Source organism: Sorex araneus, chromosome 2 (assembly GCF_027595985.1).
Source record: "Sorex araneus isolate mSorAra2 chromosome 2, mSorAra2.pri, whole genome shotgun sequence".
Taxonomy (NCBI): Eukaryota; Metazoa; Chordata; class Mammalia; order Eulipotyphla; family Soricidae; genus Sorex; species Sorex araneus.
Genome location: NC_073303.1, coordinates 207,585,378 through 207,603,697, shown reverse-complemented (window position 1 = coordinate 207,603,697; position 18,320 = coordinate 207,585,378). Strand labels below are relative to the sequence as shown.

Below are 18,320 nucleotides of genomic sequence, written 5' to 3'. Positions count from 1 at the left end.
AGTTAAAGGCCAACAAAAGTGAAGTGGCAGAAACCCTCAATTTCTTCAAAATTAATCAACTACTTTTAAATAACTCATGGGTAAAAAAAATTATAAGAGGAATTGAAAAATATATTTATATAACTATAAGAAATTAGGATTACCAAATTAAAGTTTATCATGCAGGTTTTAAGAGCTAAGAAGAAAATTTATAACCTTAAATATATACACCATAAAATTTAAAAGTAAAAGTGAATTATTTATCTACACCTCTCTTTCAACATTCTAAAATTAAATAGTAGCACGTTAATTCAGAGGAAGTGGAGCCATATTGATAAGATAAGAAAAAAAACAGGGGCTGGAGCAATAGCACAGCGGGTAGGGTGTTTGCCTTGCATGTGGCCGACCCAGATTCGATTCCCAGCATTCCATACGGTCCCCTGAGCACCGCCAGGAGTAACCCCTGTGCATCCCCAGGTGTGACCCAAAAAGCAAAAAAAAAAAAAAAAAGAAAGAAATTAACAAGCTTGGGATATGCCCAATTTTCTGTATGTAGGTCACATTAAATTATTTTTAAAATAAAATAAAACTATAAAATTATAGTAATGAATAATACAAAAACATGAGAATTTGTTAAATTTAATGATCTACTATTACTAGTGGATGTAGTTGTTGAATTTGAGAAAACATTAAAATTTCATATTTGAGGGTCTAACGAATAATGTTAATTGGAAAATATATTACATTTGAAAATATGTTTTTTTCTTTTATTTATTTATTTATTTATTTAAAATATGGAACGCTTCACGAATTTGAGTGTCATCTTTGCGCAGGGGCCATGCTAATCTTCTCTGTATCGTTCCAATTTTAGTATATGTGCTGCCGAAGCGAGCACGAAAATATGTTTTTTTCTAAATGAATATTTTCAAACTTTAAAAGCTTATGGGTTACTGTAAAATAAATTGAATAAGATGAAAATTTGGGGATATCAAAGTGCACAAAGTAGTCATTATATTCCCAATTCAGTATAATAGTCATTGTTCAATATTATTTTTACTTTAACCATCTGTCTGCTCAGTTTGTCAATTTCTTCAAGTATTAGGACAGTCACTGTCATTGTCACTGTCATCCCATTGCTCATCGATTTGCTCAAGTGGGCACTAGTAACGTCTCCATTGTGAGACTTGTTACAGTTTTTGGCATATCAAATACACCACAGGGAGCTTGCCAGGCTCTGCCATGCAGGCGGGATACTCTCGGTAGCTTGCCGGGCTCTCTGAGAGGAACGGAGGAATCGAACCCGGGAAGGCCACATGCCAGGCAAACACCCTACCTGCAGGGCTATAGCTCCAGCCCTGTATTAGGACAGTAGAGCAACTATTTACCAATACTGGCCTGAAGCAGATACCACAGGACTTGTCTGCCTCTGACATGCAAATAGCCTCAACTGATTTCACTGTCTGCCTTTAAAGAGGGACTTTTGTTTCTTTGTCCCTTCTGATACAGGACCCAGGGGGAACTCACCTACTTACTCTGTAGCACCCGGGGGCTTCCTCAGATACCCACTCCCTTAGCACAGTGTGTAGAGAAGGTCAGAGCTCTCAGCGTTGGACACCCATGTTGGAGTGAAGTGAAGTAGGCAGGGCAGAGCGAGAAGTTGGCCACAGATTTGTGGTAGCAGAGGCCTTCGTACCAAAAGGACTCTGCAGCTGAATAACTATGCGAATTTGGGCACGGGGAGAAGCCTTCACAACCCTATGTTGTTAATGTTGTTAAGGCTTTGGGTATAGATTTCCCCGGCAGAGGCCTTGGTACCACCAGGCGTCAGCATTAGCTATTGCCACTGTGATCGCCCCATTGATGTTTTCTGTCTCCTTACCAGTATTGGCCTCTCCGTCTCCATCAAGGCCTTAGAATGTCTATACTAAAGGCACAGGACCACTTGAAGAAAAACGAAAGAAATTAATGCAGATGCATGAATCAGAAATGTTCTGCAAGCAGCCACTATAAAAATATGCTGCAATTCCTGAAGAAAAAACATGTCAAGTCTACTAGAAGTCATGAGAGGGCAAACCTAAAGATGAAGAGTGGAAGGAGTTATCAATCAAGATGAAGAATAACCACCACGCCACCCACAGCCCCCTTCATGTTGAGTCTCCGGCCCTGCTCTACGAATTCATGATTAAATCTCTAAGGTTATGCAAGCCAAAAAGCGAAAATTCATGGATGTATGGGTCCCCCAGGCTGAAAACTCTAGGGCACCCTCAGGAAGGGGGCGGAATGAATCCCCGCCCTGGAGACACCCCAACAACCACACTCACACCCACTGCTGCAGCCATACCCGACTCAACTTCACTAATATTTTCTGCATAGACATGAAACAGCACAAAATTTTAGTTACACCAGTGTCCAAACTGAGAACTTTGGGTCTTCTCGGAGGTGGAGGGAGGCAAATTCTTCCCAGTCCTGTAATTCTGGAAGCCCTGGAAGTCACACCCACCTCCCACTGTAGCTGCCATGGCAACTCATTAGCCCAGATCAGGGATCCTGATATCTCTGAACTAATGAGATGAAGAAGGGAGCTCTCGTCTTCTATGGGATATACTAAAAGCTGTGAAAGGTGATTTCATAGCAATAAGAAAGAAGTGAAACTTCAAGTCAATCAACCATATGTTTATTGTAAATATCTGTAGATGTACAACAAATGAATCCCAAACTAAGAGAAGAAAGAAAATAATAAAAACTAGATTACTATGCACATGTTTATACTCTTAAGCCAGAGAACCCGAAATAAATGGAAATATTCTCAGAATCATGTAATCTCCAAAAACTGAGCAAGGAGGAAAGAGAAAACCTAAAAAATACCAATCACAAGCAAGGAAATTCACTGGGGTGAAGGTTCTATCAAACATCAAAGACTTACTATCATTAAAGACTTAAAAAATATTAAAGAAACAGTTATTCTTCCTAATATCCTCTATAAAAACAACATTACACTATTACTGTCATCCCATTATTCATTGATTTGCTCAAGAGGGTACCAGTAACATCTCCATCGTGAGACTTGTTACTGTTTTTGGCATATCGAATATGCCACAGGGAGCTTGCCAGGCTCTGCTGTTCAAATGAGATACTCTCGGTAGCTTGCTGGACTCTCGAGAGGGGCGGAGGAATCGAACCTGGGTCAGCTGCATGCAAGGTTTACTCGCTGTGCTATCACTCCAGCCCAACATTACACTAATACCCAAAATATATATAGGTACTACTATATTATAGAAGTTTAAAACAACTTTCCTGATGAACATAAACACAAAACTCCTCAACAAAATCTTAGAGACCATAATCCAACAGTATATTAAAAAGGTCATTCACATAAAATCAAGTGAGATTCATCCCAGGGAGTCAAGCATGTTTTGATATATGCAAATCCATTAACACAAATCCAAACACATGCCATAAATACAAGGAAGACAAAAATCATATCATTCTATCAATCAATGTAGAGAAAGCTTTCTACAAGCTTTCTTGGAGATCAACATAATATCATTTATAATAAACCCACAGCCATTATTATTCTTTTTTCTCTCTCTTTTTTTTTTTTTGCTTTTTGGGTCACACCTGGCGATGCACAGGGGTCACTCCTGGCTCTGCACTAAGGAATTACCCCGGTGGTGCTCAGAGGACTCTATGAGATGCTGAGAATTGAACCCGGGTCGGCCCGTGCAAGGCAAACGCCCTACCAGCTGTGCTATCACTCCAGCCCCAGCCATTGTCATTCTTAATGGTGAAAAACTGAAAGTGTTGGCGCTGGAGCGATAGCACAGCAGGTAGGGCGTTTGCCTTGCACGCGGCCGACCCAGGTTCTAATCCCAGCATCCCATATGGTCCCCTGAGCACCGCCAGGGGTAATTCCTGAGTGCAGAGCCAGGAGTAACCCCTGTGCATCGCCGGATGTGACCCAAAAACAAACAAACAAAAAAAAAAACTGAAAGTGTTTCCTCTGAGATTAGGCACAAGAAAGGATGCTCTCTATATCCAGATCTATTCAGCATAGTACTTGGAAACCAAACAATACCAATCAAGCAAAAATAAATAAATAAAGCTGGCCCAACTGTGTTTGAGCATTGTATAACTGAGACTTAAACCTGAATGCTTTGTAACTTTCCACATGGTGATTCAATAAAAGAATAAAAATATATATATAAAAAAAAATTTTAAATAAAAAAACAGATAGCAGTTCATCATCACAAATTGACTTCTACTAAATTATTTTCTGATAATTCTATTTGCCATTAAGCTTTGTTGGACTAAGTAATACAAAATAAATTTGTTCAAAAAAAAAAACTGACCCAACTGAAAGAAGAAGGCAAATGTGATAATATACATAGAAGACCCTAAAGAATCCACTAATAGGCTTTTCAAAATAATAAACCAATATAGTAAAGTAGCCAGTGTCAAATTCAGCATACAAAAATCTGTTGCATCCCTTTAGGTGAAGGAGTCTGCTTAATTCGAAAGTGTATCAAACATCAAATTACTAATAATCAACTTAACAAAAGATGTGAAAGATCTAAACCTTAAAAACTATAAGTAACTTGGGGCTGGAGCAATAGCACAGCGGGGAGGGCGTTTGCATTTCATGCGGCCGACCCAGGTTCAAATCCCAGCATCCCATATGGTCCCCCGAGCACCGCCAGGAGTAATTCCTGAGTGTATGAGCCAGGAGTAACCCCTGTGCATTGCCGGGTGTGACCCAAAAACCAAAAAAAAAAAAAACTATAAGTAACTTAAGAAAGAGATAAAACATGACCTTGGGAAATGGGAAACTGGAAATGGAAAAGTTCCTAAAAGACTGGCATAGGTGAATACTTTACCTAATGTACACAAACCAATAAAAAAAATCAAGAAAATTAAAAAGCTCAGAAACCCAAAAGGTATAAAATAACAGTAATGAAGATATTCACTAAATTCAGAAAATAATTTGTGAACCTTGAAACTCTCATTAAGAAACTCTCTCATGGGGCCGAAGCGATAGCACAGTGGGTAGGGCATTTGCCTTGCATGCAGCCGACATGGGTTCGATCCCCGGCATCCCATATGGTCCCCTGAGCACTGCCAGGAGCAATTCCTGAGTGCAAAGCCAGGAGTAACCCCTGAGCATTGCTGGGTGTGACCCAAAAAGCAAAAAAAAAAAAAAAAAAGGAAACTCTCTCATAACATGGAAATCTCTTTAAGAAGAAATAATATTTTAAACTATAAAATAGAAATCACCAAGAGAAAAAAACCCACAACTTAACTGAAAAATTCAATAATGGTGTTCAACAGTTTACTAGATTGAACAGACTACATATTTTTGTTCTGTTACAAAGGGCAGACTGGAGCGATAGCACAGCGGGTAGGGCATTTGCCTTGCATGTGGTCAACCCGGGTTCGATTCCTCTGTCCCTCTCGAACAGCCCGGCAAGCTACCAAGGGTATCCCGCCCACAAGGCAGAGTCTGGCAAGCTCTGCGTGGTGTATTCGATATGCCAAAAACAGTAACAACAAGTCTCACAATGAAGACGTTACTGGTTCCTGCTGGAGCAAATCGATGAACAAGGGGACAACAGTGCTACAGTGCTACAAAGGGCATATTTTTTAATCTACCTTATTATGACATCAATTTTAAGGTTTCTATTGCAATACTTATTACAGTACTTTTAACATATTAAAATGGTCGGTTTGAAAATTGCCACATTTTATTATATATATATATATATTATAAACTCTAAGAGTGTTGTCATTTTTGTTTGTTTCGGGGCTTCACCAGCTATAATAATAAACGATGAATGAGATTCTTCAAGCTGAAACAGAAGTATGCAAATCAGTAGCATGAAAATATATGGGAATAAAAGACACACTGCAAACATTAAGTATGTAATCACACTCGATACACACTAATGCTATAATATGGTTGTAGTATAAACCTTGACAGTTGGCTTTTCTCTTTGTAATGCAAGGGCTTGTTGCCAAAGACTATGCTTCCGAGAAGACTTTCAGCTTAAACATACAGGATATAAGCCACAGATAAGAGAGAACAAGGTTGCCTGCCCCCAGACCCCAACATCTCACGACACCTGTGAGGAAGATTTGTGTTTTATGGAGTATGGTTGAGTCAGATAATGGCCACGTGTGGGTTTCTTTCTTTTTCCCTTTTCTTGAGCTAATTTTTAATTTAAGCATGGTTTGTCTTCTAAAAAGAGTTAAAAGGAATAAAAAGAGTTAAAAAGTTCTTTACATTTTTCTATTTTGACTAAGGTTGAAATAACATGGTTAGAATAGTGTTTGTGAGGGCTGGAGCGATAGCACAGCGGGTAAGGCATTTGTCTTGCACGCGGCCGACCCGGGTTCGATTCCCAGAATCCCATAGGGTCCCCCCGAGCACCGCCAGGAATAATTCCTGAGTGCATGAGCCAGGAGTAACCCCTGAGCATCACCGGGTGTGACCCAAAAAGAAAAGAAAAATAGTGCTTGTGAGCATGTGTGTACACAAGCTTACTGACCCTGCAGCACCTCGAGCTGTCTAAAATCTGACTCCAGTTGTAAGTCAGTCTCTTTATCCCTTTCCTCTTGTATTCCACTATCCCCTTCTTGGCAACCCCAGTTCAGGCTTGTTGTTTTCATTAAGTGCTGTCTTTGCTTTTTTTTGTACATATCACATGTGGGTGAGATAATGCAGACTTTTCCATCTCTTTTTGATTGATTTCACTTATCATGACCTCCAGCCCCATTCAACTTATAGCAAAACACATGATTTTTTAATCATAGCTGCATATGACAGTATATGCATGTCACAACTGTCACTCATTATTGTATTTATATATTATACTTTTATTTCATATGTTATCTATTTATATCATGATGTTTGTATAACTCTGACCGTCTTGTAGGTGGGCGGCCACGCAGTCTTTTGACATCCCATGGGATCCAGTCGATATAGTGGTGGTCTCTGAATCGAATTACGTGTCCAGCCCATCTGATTTTTGACACCTTGACAAACGAGATAGCATCCCTGATTCTTGATCACTGATTCTTGAACTCCAGATTCCTTCTCTCACTTGGGTGAAACGTGACACTACAAGCATAGCTCTTTCAATTCCTCTTTGGGATACCCGAATAGCATTCTCATCCTGTTTGCATAGGGCCCCGGTCTCTGAAGCGTATGTTAATGCAGGAAGAACGGTGGAGTCAAAAAGATGTGCCTGGTCTCCCGAACCGGCTTGTAACTGCGCACGTCCATCAGGTACGAGGACCATCCCTCGGCCAGGCCCTCCCTTTCCCCCACTTCCCGCTGCCGTCTGCGTCTCCCGAGTTTCTGAAGTCACTCCCTGCTCGCCCTGCGCACCCCGTCTCCCGAATCGGCTTGTAACTGCGCACGTCCATCAGGTACGAGGACCATCCCTCGGCCAGGCCCTCCCTTTCCCCCACTTCCCGCTGCCGTCTGCGTCTCCCGAGTTTCTGAAGTCACTCCCTGCTCGCCCTGCGCACCCCGCCTCCCGAACCGGCTTGTAACTGCGCACGTCCATCAGGTACGAGGACCATCCCTCGGCCACGCCCTCCCGTCCCCCCCATCAACAGGAAGACACTGGGGGCGTGGCCTGTGTCTTAGTGGGCGTGGTCTAAAAGTGGGCGTGGCCTCCTCTCAGAGCAGCCAACGCTAACGCGGCCGCAGTTATTCTTTGCTACCTCAGCTCAATCGGTACTGTGTATTCCTTTGAAAACTCACTTTTGCGATCTCAAACATTTACGCAAAATAGCCATTAGCTTAGGCTGACAGTATAAAAGCTATCAGTGAATAAGGGAAGTTTAGCACAATCGGAGCCCCTTCTTCCCACAAAAAGGAAGAGGAATAAATAACTACAAGCTTCCAACTCTACACTTCCGTGACAATATGAAGAAGCAGCGAAAATCCCCTCCACGAAGAGAGGGAGAAGAAAAGATACTAGAAACCTCAAAAGAGTCTCCCAACATCTACGACCTCTCAGATAAACAATTCAGAGAGGAAATCTGGAGGAGAGTCGACCTACTCCAAGCAAACATGGAACAGACATCCAATAAATTAAGGGAGGAGATGAATGAAGCGCTGGAACGGTCTACCAAGAAAATACAGGAAGAAATGAGAGCAGAAATGAGAGCAGAAATTTCAAACCTTCGAACGGAAGTCTCACAAATAAAGCAATCGGTAGATGAAATAAAAATCTCGCTAGATGCCCTCAACAGCAGAATAACTACAGCCGAAGACAGAATCAGCGAGCTTGAGGATGAGCTGCAGAAAGCTTACAGACAGCAACAAATAATGGCGAAAGACCTCAAAATGGCTATAGAGCGAATCAGAGCCCTGGGGGATGACTTCAAGAGGAACAACATAAGAATCATTGGAGTACCAGAACCACAGGGAAGTAACCCCAATGAAAAAAACATAGTCAAAGACATCATTACTAAGAAATTCCCAGAGCTGGAGAAGGCAGGCGTCCAGATACAAGAAGTCCGAAGAGTGCCAGCAAAAAGAGACCCAAATAAAAAGACTCCAAGGCATATCATAGTCAGAATGGCGGATGCTCTACATAGAGACACAATTCTACAAGTAGCAAGGTCAAAGAGGGAAATCACATACAAAGGAGCACCCCTCAGATTTACGGCCGATCTGTCAGAAGAAACCCTCCGAGCCCGAAGACAATGGTGGGACATAGTGAAAAAACTCAACGAAATGAATGCCTCACCAAGAATACTTTATCCAGCTAAACTCTCACTCAAACTCAAAAGAACCATACACTATTTCTCGGATAAACAACAGCTCAGGAACTTCATAGACTCAAAACCAATCTTGAAAGAAGGTCTAAAGGGGCTACTGTAAGACAAGGAGGAGCCCCATAAGAACAACAAATCCCACAGAAAGATGACACAAAACCACATCACAATAATCTCTCTCAATGTCAATGGCCTAAATGCACCTATCAAGAGACACAGAGTGGCTAAATGGATCCGGAAATTAAACCCAACATTCTGTTGCCTGCAAGAAACACACCTGAACAAACAGAGTAAACATAGACTCAAAGTCAAAGGATGGAAAACAATCCTCCAAGCAAACAACCCCCTTAAAAAAGCTGGAGTGGCCATCCTGGTATCCGACAACATAGATTTCAGGATGAAAAAGATCAAAAGGGACAGCGAAGGTCATTTTCTGTTTATCAAGGGATATGTACAACAGGAAGAAATCACACTCTTAAACGTATATGCTCCTAACAAACGACCGGCTAAATATTTAAAACGACTCCTAACAGACTTCAAAGAGGACATCACTAACAGCACAATTGTAGTCGGAGACTTCAATACGGCCTTATCGCCTCTAGATAGATCCACAAGAACAAAACTCAACAAGGAAACACTGACTCTGAATGAAGAAATTGAAGAGAGAGGCCTAATAGACCTATACAGGGCCTTACACCCCAAAAAGAAAGAATACACATTCTTTTCCAGTGCACATGGAACATTTTCAAAAATAGACCATGTACTGGGCCCCAGAACATACCTCAATAGAATCGGAAAAATAGAAATTGTATCAACCATCTTTTCAGACCACGATGTGCTGAAGATAGAAGCTAACCACCCACAAATACGGAAAATCAAATCAAACACCTGGAAATTAAACAATTCCATGTTGAACAATGAGTGGGTCAAGAAGGAAATCAAGGAAGAAATCAAAAGATACTTAGAAACAAATGAGAATGAAGACACGAGCTACCAAAACCTATGGGACGCAGCTAAAGCCGTGTTAAGGGGAAAATTTATAGCTCTCCAAGCATTCCTCAGGAAGGAAGAAAGGACCCACATAGATAGCTTGACTTCACGACTCAAGACCCTAGAAAAGGACCAGAAAAAGGACCCCAAACCAGACCGAAGGAAAGAAATAATAAAAATTAGAGCAGAAATTAATGACATCGAAACCAAAAAAACAATCCGAAAGATCAATGAAACAAAGAGTTGGTTCTTTGAGAAAATAAATAAGATTGATAAACCGCTAGCAAGTCTCACAAAGAAAGAAAGAGAGAAAACTCTAATAAATCGAATCAGAAATGAAAAGGGGGACATCATAACAGAAACCAGTGAGATTCAAAAGATCATTAGAGACTACTTTGAAGGTCTTTACGCCACAAAAAAGGAGAACCTAAAAGAAATGGATGGATTCCTTGATTCCTACAATCTCCCAACACTGAAGAAAGAAGACCTGGAATACCTGAATAGACCCATCAATGTTAAGGAAATTGAAACTGTAATCAAAAACCTCCCCAAAAACAAAAGCCCAGGCCCAGATGGTTTCACTGGCGAATTCTTCCAAACATTTAAAGAAGACCTATTGCCTGTTTTCCTCAAACTTTTCCAGGAAATTGAAAAAACAGGAACTCTCCCAAACAGTTTCTATGAAGCACATATCTCCCTAATACCAAAAGCAAACAAAGACACCACTAAGAAAGAAAATTACAGACCAATTTCCCTGATGAACACCGATGCGAAGATCCTCAACAAAATACTAGCAAATAGGATCCAACAACTCATCAAAAAGATCACACATCACGACCAAGTGGGATTCATCCCAGGGATGCAAGGATGGTTTAACATTCGGAAATCAATCAACATAATCCAGCATATCAACAAAAGCAAAGATAAAAACCATATGATCATATCAATAGATGCAGAGAAAGCATTTGACAAGATCCAACATCCTTTCATGATGAAAACCCTCGCCAAAATGGGGTTTGGAGGAACTTTCCTCAAGATAGTCGAAGCCATCTATCACAAGCTTGTGGCAAGCATTATCCTCAACGGGGAAAAACTAAGGGCCTTTCCTCTGAGATCAGGCACAAGACAAGGATGCCCACTCTCACCACTCCTCTTCAATATAGTACTGGAAGTACTTGCGATAGCTATTAGACAAGAAAAAGAGATTAAGGGCATCCAGATAGGAAGGGAAGAAATCAAACTCTCACTATTTGCAGACGACATGATACTATATCTAGAGAAGCCTAAAACCTCTACTAAGAAACTCTTAGAAACAATAGACTTATACAGTAAAGTTGCAGGCTACAAAATCAATACCCAAAAATCCATGGCCTTCATATATGCAAACAATGAGGCAGAGGAAAGGGACATGAAAAAAGCAATCCCATTCACAATTGTGCCCCAGAAAATCAAGTACCTCGGAATCAGCTTAACCAAGGAAGTAAAAGACCTTTACAAAGAAAACTACATAACGCTACTCCATGAAATCAAAGAGGACATGAGGAAATGGAAACATATACCCTGCTCGTGGATAGGGAGAATCAATGTTGTCAAAATGGCAATACTCCCTAAAGCATTATACAGATTCAATGCGATCCCTATAAATATACCCATGACACTCTTCAAAGAAATGGATCAAGCAATCCTAAAATTCATATGGAATAACAAACGTCCAAGGATAGCTAAAACAATTCTTGGGAAAAAGACGATGGGAGGCATCACCCTCCCCAACTTCAAACTTTACTACAAAGCAGTAACAATTAAAACAGCATGGTACTGGAACAAAGGCAGAGCCGTAGACCAATGGAACAGGGTGGAATATCCCTACACACAACCCCAAATGTATGACCATCTAATCTTTGATAAGGGAGCAAGAGATGTGAAGTGGAGCAAGGAAAGCCTCTTTAACAAATGGTGCTGGCACAACTGGACAACCACATGCAAAAAAATGGGTTTAGACCTTGACCTGACACCATGCACAAAAGTCAGATCAAAATGGATTAAAGACCTCAACATTAGACCACAAACCATAAGGTACATTGAAGACAAGGTCGGCGAAACCCTCCACGATATTGAAGATAAAGGTATCTTCAACCATGAGATACCACCTCACACCACAGAGACTAGCACACATCCAAAAGAACAAAAGCAACCGCTGTTGGAGAGGATGTGGGGAGAAAGGGACCCTTCTACACTGCTGGTGGGAATGCTGACTGGTTCAGCCCTTCTGGAAGACAATATGGACCTCCTCCAGCCCTCTCGGAGAGCCCGGCAAGCTACCAAGAGTATCGAGCCCACGTGGCAGAGCCTGGCAAGCTGTCCATGGGTATTGGATATGTCAAAAACAGTAACAGTAAGTCTCACATTGAGAGATGTTACTGTGCCCACTCGAACAAATCAATGAACAACGGAATGACAGTGACAGTGACAGTGATGTATTTTCTCCTAGGCTCTCTCTCTTATAGCCTAGGAGAACCTGGCAAGCTACAAAGAGTTTTTCTGCCCACATGGAGGAGCCTAGCAAGCTCCCCGTGGCGTATTCATATGCCAAATACAGTAACAATGATGGGTCTCATTCTCCTGACCCTAAAAGAGCCTCTAATGCGGCACCATTAGGAAGGATGAGTAAAGGCTGCTAAAATATCAGGGCTGGGACGAATGGAGACATTACTGGGCCCACTCAAGCAAATCAAGGATCAATGGGATGATAGTAATAGTGATAGTGATGTTTTTCCCCTAAAATTGGTTGCCTTCTACTTTAAGCCCCATCAAATGTGGTGTGATATTCTTGCTATATTAGTGGTGAGTATCATACTTTGTCACTGTCACTGTCATCCCCGTTGCTCATCAATTTGCTCGAGCAAGCACCAGTAATATGTCCATCATGAGACTTGTTGTTACTGTTTTTGGCATATAGAATACGCTACCGGGAGATTGCCAGGCTCTGCCATGCGGGCGAGATACTCTCGGTAGCTTGCCGGGCTGTCCAAGAGGGACGGAGGAATCGAACCCGGGTCGTATAGCAATACTATTGAATAGCAATACTATTAAAATACTATTGAATACTACAGTATTTGTGCAATGTCACACGGTGCATTTGCAGCCTAGTCGTCCAGGAATGATAAATTCACTCATGGGTGAGGCTCACTCATGTGTGTAGAGACCAGCCATGAGCATGGTGGCTATCGAGTTCTGGAGGTTTTCAGCTGCTGGGGCTGGTTCCGTTGGGGCGGGGAGGGGAACTCGCCTGCCCTCTCCAGGTTGCCCCATATGAAACAGTCTCATCTGGGGTCTGGATCCATAACATTTCATTTTTTTAAGCCAGTATTGCTATCACTGGATCAGTCAATTCTTGAAGCCTTATTACATAATAAGATTACACTTATTGAAGAGGAGGGCAAGAGTCAAGAACTGAAGGGCAGGTTAAGGGTTAACCGCTGAAGTTGCCCTTTGTAACTACTTGACTGCTTTGAAAGATGTCTTCAGGACCTACCGCTGGGCAGGACTCTGTCACCAAATGGGCCAACAAACTGCCCTAGGAACTATAGGCAAACATTTGCAGGGAAATAGTTAACAGTCAACAAATGTTTAGATATGCAAATCAAGTGACCTATGTGTGATCCCCTTTGATATATAGATGTGATTCCCTTTGATATGTGAGATTTTCATTTGTCAACAAATGTTTAGATATGCAAATTAAGTGACCTATGTGATTCCCTTTGATATGTGAGATTTTCATTTCTCCCCCAAAAGGGTATAAAAACAGCTAGCTTTTTGAGTTTGGGGCCTTTGGTTATGCCACGCTATTGAGGCACAATTGAAGGTCCCAATATAGCTATATTGGCTTAAATAAACCCCATGCATTTGCAGAAAGAGTTGTCTTGGTTTTGTTCTTTTATCTCTCCGAGCCTCCCCCGGGCAGAGATCTGCCGACCCTAACATTATGATTACAAAATGCCTGTCAGCAATAACTATCAGAAAACCTGATGAAGATAGAGGACTTTGACTTAAGAAATCTGGAAATAGCACAATATATCTGGGCCCACGGCATGAAATCGTGACTGGAGAATTAAGAGATGTGTGGCTCTGATGTCTTGTTTACCTGGGGTCCGGGGTGGGCCTCCGGGTTTGGCGGGATCACTACGGTGAATATAAAACATGGGGTCGGAATTTAAAACATGAGAAATGGGAGAGGGGCCAAGGTGATTGAATGAAGGAGGGTTCTAGGAAAACCCCTTACCCCAGAATAATCCATAGCAAGGGAGATATTGGGTGTAGACCAAGATGATTGAATGAAGGAGGGTTCTAGGAAAACCCCTTACCCCAGAATAATCCATAGCAAGGGAGATATTGGGTGTAGACCCTCATCTCAGTCCCCGTGGAAAACACCTGGAGCTGCACATCAGTCTGGAAGCAGAGATTGTTGAAGGGGGGAGTGTGCAACCTGAGCTGTTGTAGCAGTGGACAAATGAAGCCAGATACAATCTACCCTGATACTCTTCAGATCCATCCATCTATCAGCAAATTGTATAACTTTATTTTTTCTTACAGCTAAGTATTCTTCTGTGTGTATATAGCTTCTTTAACCAGTCATCTCCTCTTGGGCACTTGGATTGCTTCCAGATTTTTTTTTATTATACCCAGACAGTTTTATTTATATCTTTTAATCTTCACACCTTTTTTAAACACCATCCTTTACAATTGTTTGCGATGATTTGTTGCAGGCCTTCGATCTTCCAACACTGATCACACCACAAGGCACCAATGTGACTTTCCCTCTACCATTTTTCCAACCACTCCCCAAGTCTGTCCCCTTAGCATACCCAAAGTAATTTATTTTATGCTGCTTTTTTACAACCAAATGGCTAATGGAATTATCAAGAAATACTGCAGTAAATGAAAATTTGTGAGAATTGTTTTATCTCACTGTGGAGATATTAAGTCCTTGTCTCCCGGTTTTCCCAGATGTTGTTAGTCAAGCCCTCCGTGTTAATGGTTTTGTTTATTGAGCTTACTTGGCTTCTGTTTATCTTCCCCCTCTAATCTGTTGTGCTTCTACTGGGACGTCAATATTGTAGTTTGGATTATTGTATGTCATGCAGCTGAAAATGTGGTTATACACAACAAAAACTCCAGGATATTTAAGTGGTCAGTGTGCTTATGTGGCAGCCGTTGGGAAATGTGGGTGTAGCTGCCCAGAAGTACAGGGAGGTTGGGTGTAAAAAACTTCTGGCAGGGGGTGACGGGGGAGAACCCCTGCAGCTCTCCCCATCAGCCGCCCCACCACACCGGGTTCAGGGGGGGTTGGTCCACTCGTCCGGCCTGAGCGCCCTGGCCATGGGGCAGACGGAGGAGGAAATAAGGGCCAAGCCGGCTGATTGATCAGAGGCCATTTATTCCATTTTCTCCTCGCGCCTGTTCCAGTCTTTCTGAGCTCCCCATTTCTCTCTCCCAGCACTCTTCCTCCCTAGCCCCTCACTCCTCCATCCCAGTTCTCTGGATTCTCCTCTCTCCACTAGTCTCCCCCTACTTGTCTCTCTCCACCGTGCCCTCTAGGCTACACACAGTCTGGTAGCAAAATCAACATAAGAAAGCCCTTCCTGAGGGCCCACCAGGTTCAAAGGAAGCACCGCCCAAGAGCATTCCAAAGCCCTTTGTGACAGCCCACAGGCAAACTACCTCTTAAGGTGTTTTTCTCCTTTCCTCAGTCCAAAAACTCCATCAACATCTAAATACTAGTTATTTTTGTATGGACACAGTAAGAGAAACATTGAGGCTTGCCGGGCAGCTCTCCTGGGAACATCATGCCACAGACTCAGACTACAGTGCTCAGGCCAGATTAATCATTTCTAATTCTAGCAGGGTCCGAATCTAGTTATTACTTTTTTGGATCATGACAGCATTTGTCCATGACCAAGCTCTTAACTTAGATTTAAGCATTAGACACTTTGGCCAGGCCCATCTTGATGCCAGGGTAGCACATAGCTCACAGCTCACATGCCCTGGGTCCATCCCATCCCTCGTCGAGACCCTGCTTTTGGGGGTGCTAGAATGTAAGGGCAGCTGAGGCTTAGGTCGAGAGAACAGATGCCCAGGAGGAAAATATCATGTGGAGTCAAATGACTCCCAGGTTACAAAAGCACAGCATTTGTTAAGTCTTCCTGTGTCCATACAAAAAGGACATTGCTCTGAATAAACTATGCAAAGGACTCAAGGAGAAGAGGAAAACAATATTTACCAGTCATCAGAACACTAAGAAGGAAGTCACAAATAAGCAGAGGCAAGTTCCCAGTAAGCCTGAACTACCTGAGGCCATGTTATCCTACAGCTGGGGGCAGCTCCCCACCCCACTCCAAGAAGACCCAGAGTTCTCGGCCCAAACAGCCGGGTACCTCAATTTTTTCTGCAGCTGGCATCTCAGCAGAGCTCAGTCATGGGACAGAGGAGTCTGGCCATTGGCATGATGGGGGCTGGGGTGCGAGTGTGGCTGAAGGGACTTGGGCAGGGCAGAGTCTCCTGCCTGTCTCCCGAGGGGGCCCCAGAGTTTTCAGCCAGGAGACGGCTAAGTCTGTGAATTTTGGGGGCTAGTTAATCTCTTTCAAGATTTAATCATGAGTGTAAGGGTGGGTTGATAAACGAGCTGTCTTGGCAGAGGTTATGTGATGTGCGTGTGACTGTTTCCGGAAGTATGGGGCAGGGTATATTTTCAGATTTTGGCTATTTTTCCCCCGGTTCTATTTTATGTTAATAAAGTAGTTAACGGGCTGGAGCAATAGCACAACAGTAGGGCGTTTGCTTTGCACACAGCCGACCCAGCTTGGATTCCTCCAGCCCTCTCAGAGAGCCCAGCAAGCCGCCGAGAGTATCTCGCCCGCATGGCAGAGCCTGGCAAGCTACCCGTGGCATATTTGATATGCCAAAAAAAAAAAACACAGTAACAAAAATGTCTCACCATGGAGACGTTACTGGTGCCTGTGTTAGGGGTGGCAGATCTCTGCCCGGGGGGAGGCTCGGAGAGACAAAAGAACAAAACCAAGACAACTCTTTCTGCAAATGCATGGGGTTTATTTAAGCCAATATAGCTATATTGGGACCTTCAATTGTGCCTCAATAGCGTGGCATAACTGAAGGCCCCAACTCAAAAAGCTAGCTGTTTTTATACCCTTTTGGGGGGAGAAATGAAAATCTCACATATCAAAGGGAATCACATGGGTCACTTAATTTGCATATCTAAACATTTGTTGACAAATGAAAATCTCACATATTGGGGGAAAATTACATGTATTGAATCAAAGGAGAATCATACATATCAAAGAAAATCACAGGTATTGGATCAATAGGAAAACCATACAAAAGGGAAAACCACACCTATTCCACTTAATATGCTAATTTCAACATTTGTTGACCGTTCTGAGCAGATGTTTGTTTACAGTTCCTAGGGGCAGTTTGTTGGCCCATTTGGTGACAGAGTCCTGCCCAGAGGTAGGTCCTGAAGATATCTTTCAAAGCAGTCAAGTAGTTACAAAGGGCAACTTCAGCGGTTAACCCTTAACCTGCCCTTCAGTTCTTGACTCTTAACCTGCCCTCCTCTTCAATCTCCACTTCTCCTTGTGAATATCTCTAATCTTAGAGATTGTGAAGGGGGTGTCTCCCTTTGTCTGGACATGCCACTAGTAGTCTCTCGTTGTCTGGACATGCCACTAGTAGTCTCTCGTTGTCTGGACATGCCACTAGTAGTCTCTCGTTGTCTGGACATGCCACTAGTAGTCTCTCGTTGTCTGGACATGCCACTAGTAGTCTCTCGTTGTCTGGACATGCCACTAGTAGTCTCTCGTTGTCTGGACATGCCACTAGTCTATGTCATACTGGTTCCAAGAAGGGAGGCAGCTTTTTGATTCCATCCTCCTTCAAAGCAGTTGGTGTGTTCAGGATCACAGACCTCTCCAATGGGGTTCTCTGGTGGCAGTTTTTATCACCTGATTGAAACCAGATGTCTCAATGCATACGGATGAGGAGTTCACTCTGGCAGTGTGCTCCCAGCCCCCATGGAGCTCGGCATTGATACCTGTAAAGACTAGTAATAACTGGAAAAGAGAGAGAGAGATCATATTCTGGCCTACACTTCCCTTTTCAAGGCTAAGTTGGAACAGTGGCAGTTGACCCCCCCAAAAAAAAATTTTTAAAAGAGAACAGAGTTCCTCCATTAATGGGGTTCACACTCACAACAGGGCATTTGGGATTTTCAAACCTACTTCATATTCCCCTAGAGATTCCACCACCTTTAATCCTTAAAGGGAAAGTGGTCGAAGTTCCGTCTTCTGGAGCTGCTTCATGCTGACAGAGGGGCGCTGGCCCTGCCTACCCAAGGGGTGAAATCTCATGCTACCTTAATTTAGTGGGCCCCAGGCAATGAATTTGTTGGGTTCCTCAAGTTATCTGAAAGAAAAGATCAGATCAATTAGACTGAGGCATGGCACTTAGACCCTGGAGATGTGGAAGGTCCTTTCTGTCATAGTAAGAACAAA

At 42.6% G+C, this 18,320-nt stretch overlaps 1 non-coding gene across 1 annotated transcript; it reads right to left on the bottom strand.

The window, feature by feature from the left end:
- Positions 1 to 767: 767 nt before the first annotated feature.
- On the bottom strand, positions 768 to 874 carry LOC129402786 (U6 spliceosomal RNA). The gene has a single exon (XR_008628829.1). It is a non-coding gene; the product is annotated as a U6 spliceosomal RNA (small nuclear RNA).
- Positions 875 to 18,320: the final 17,446 nt, after the last annotated feature.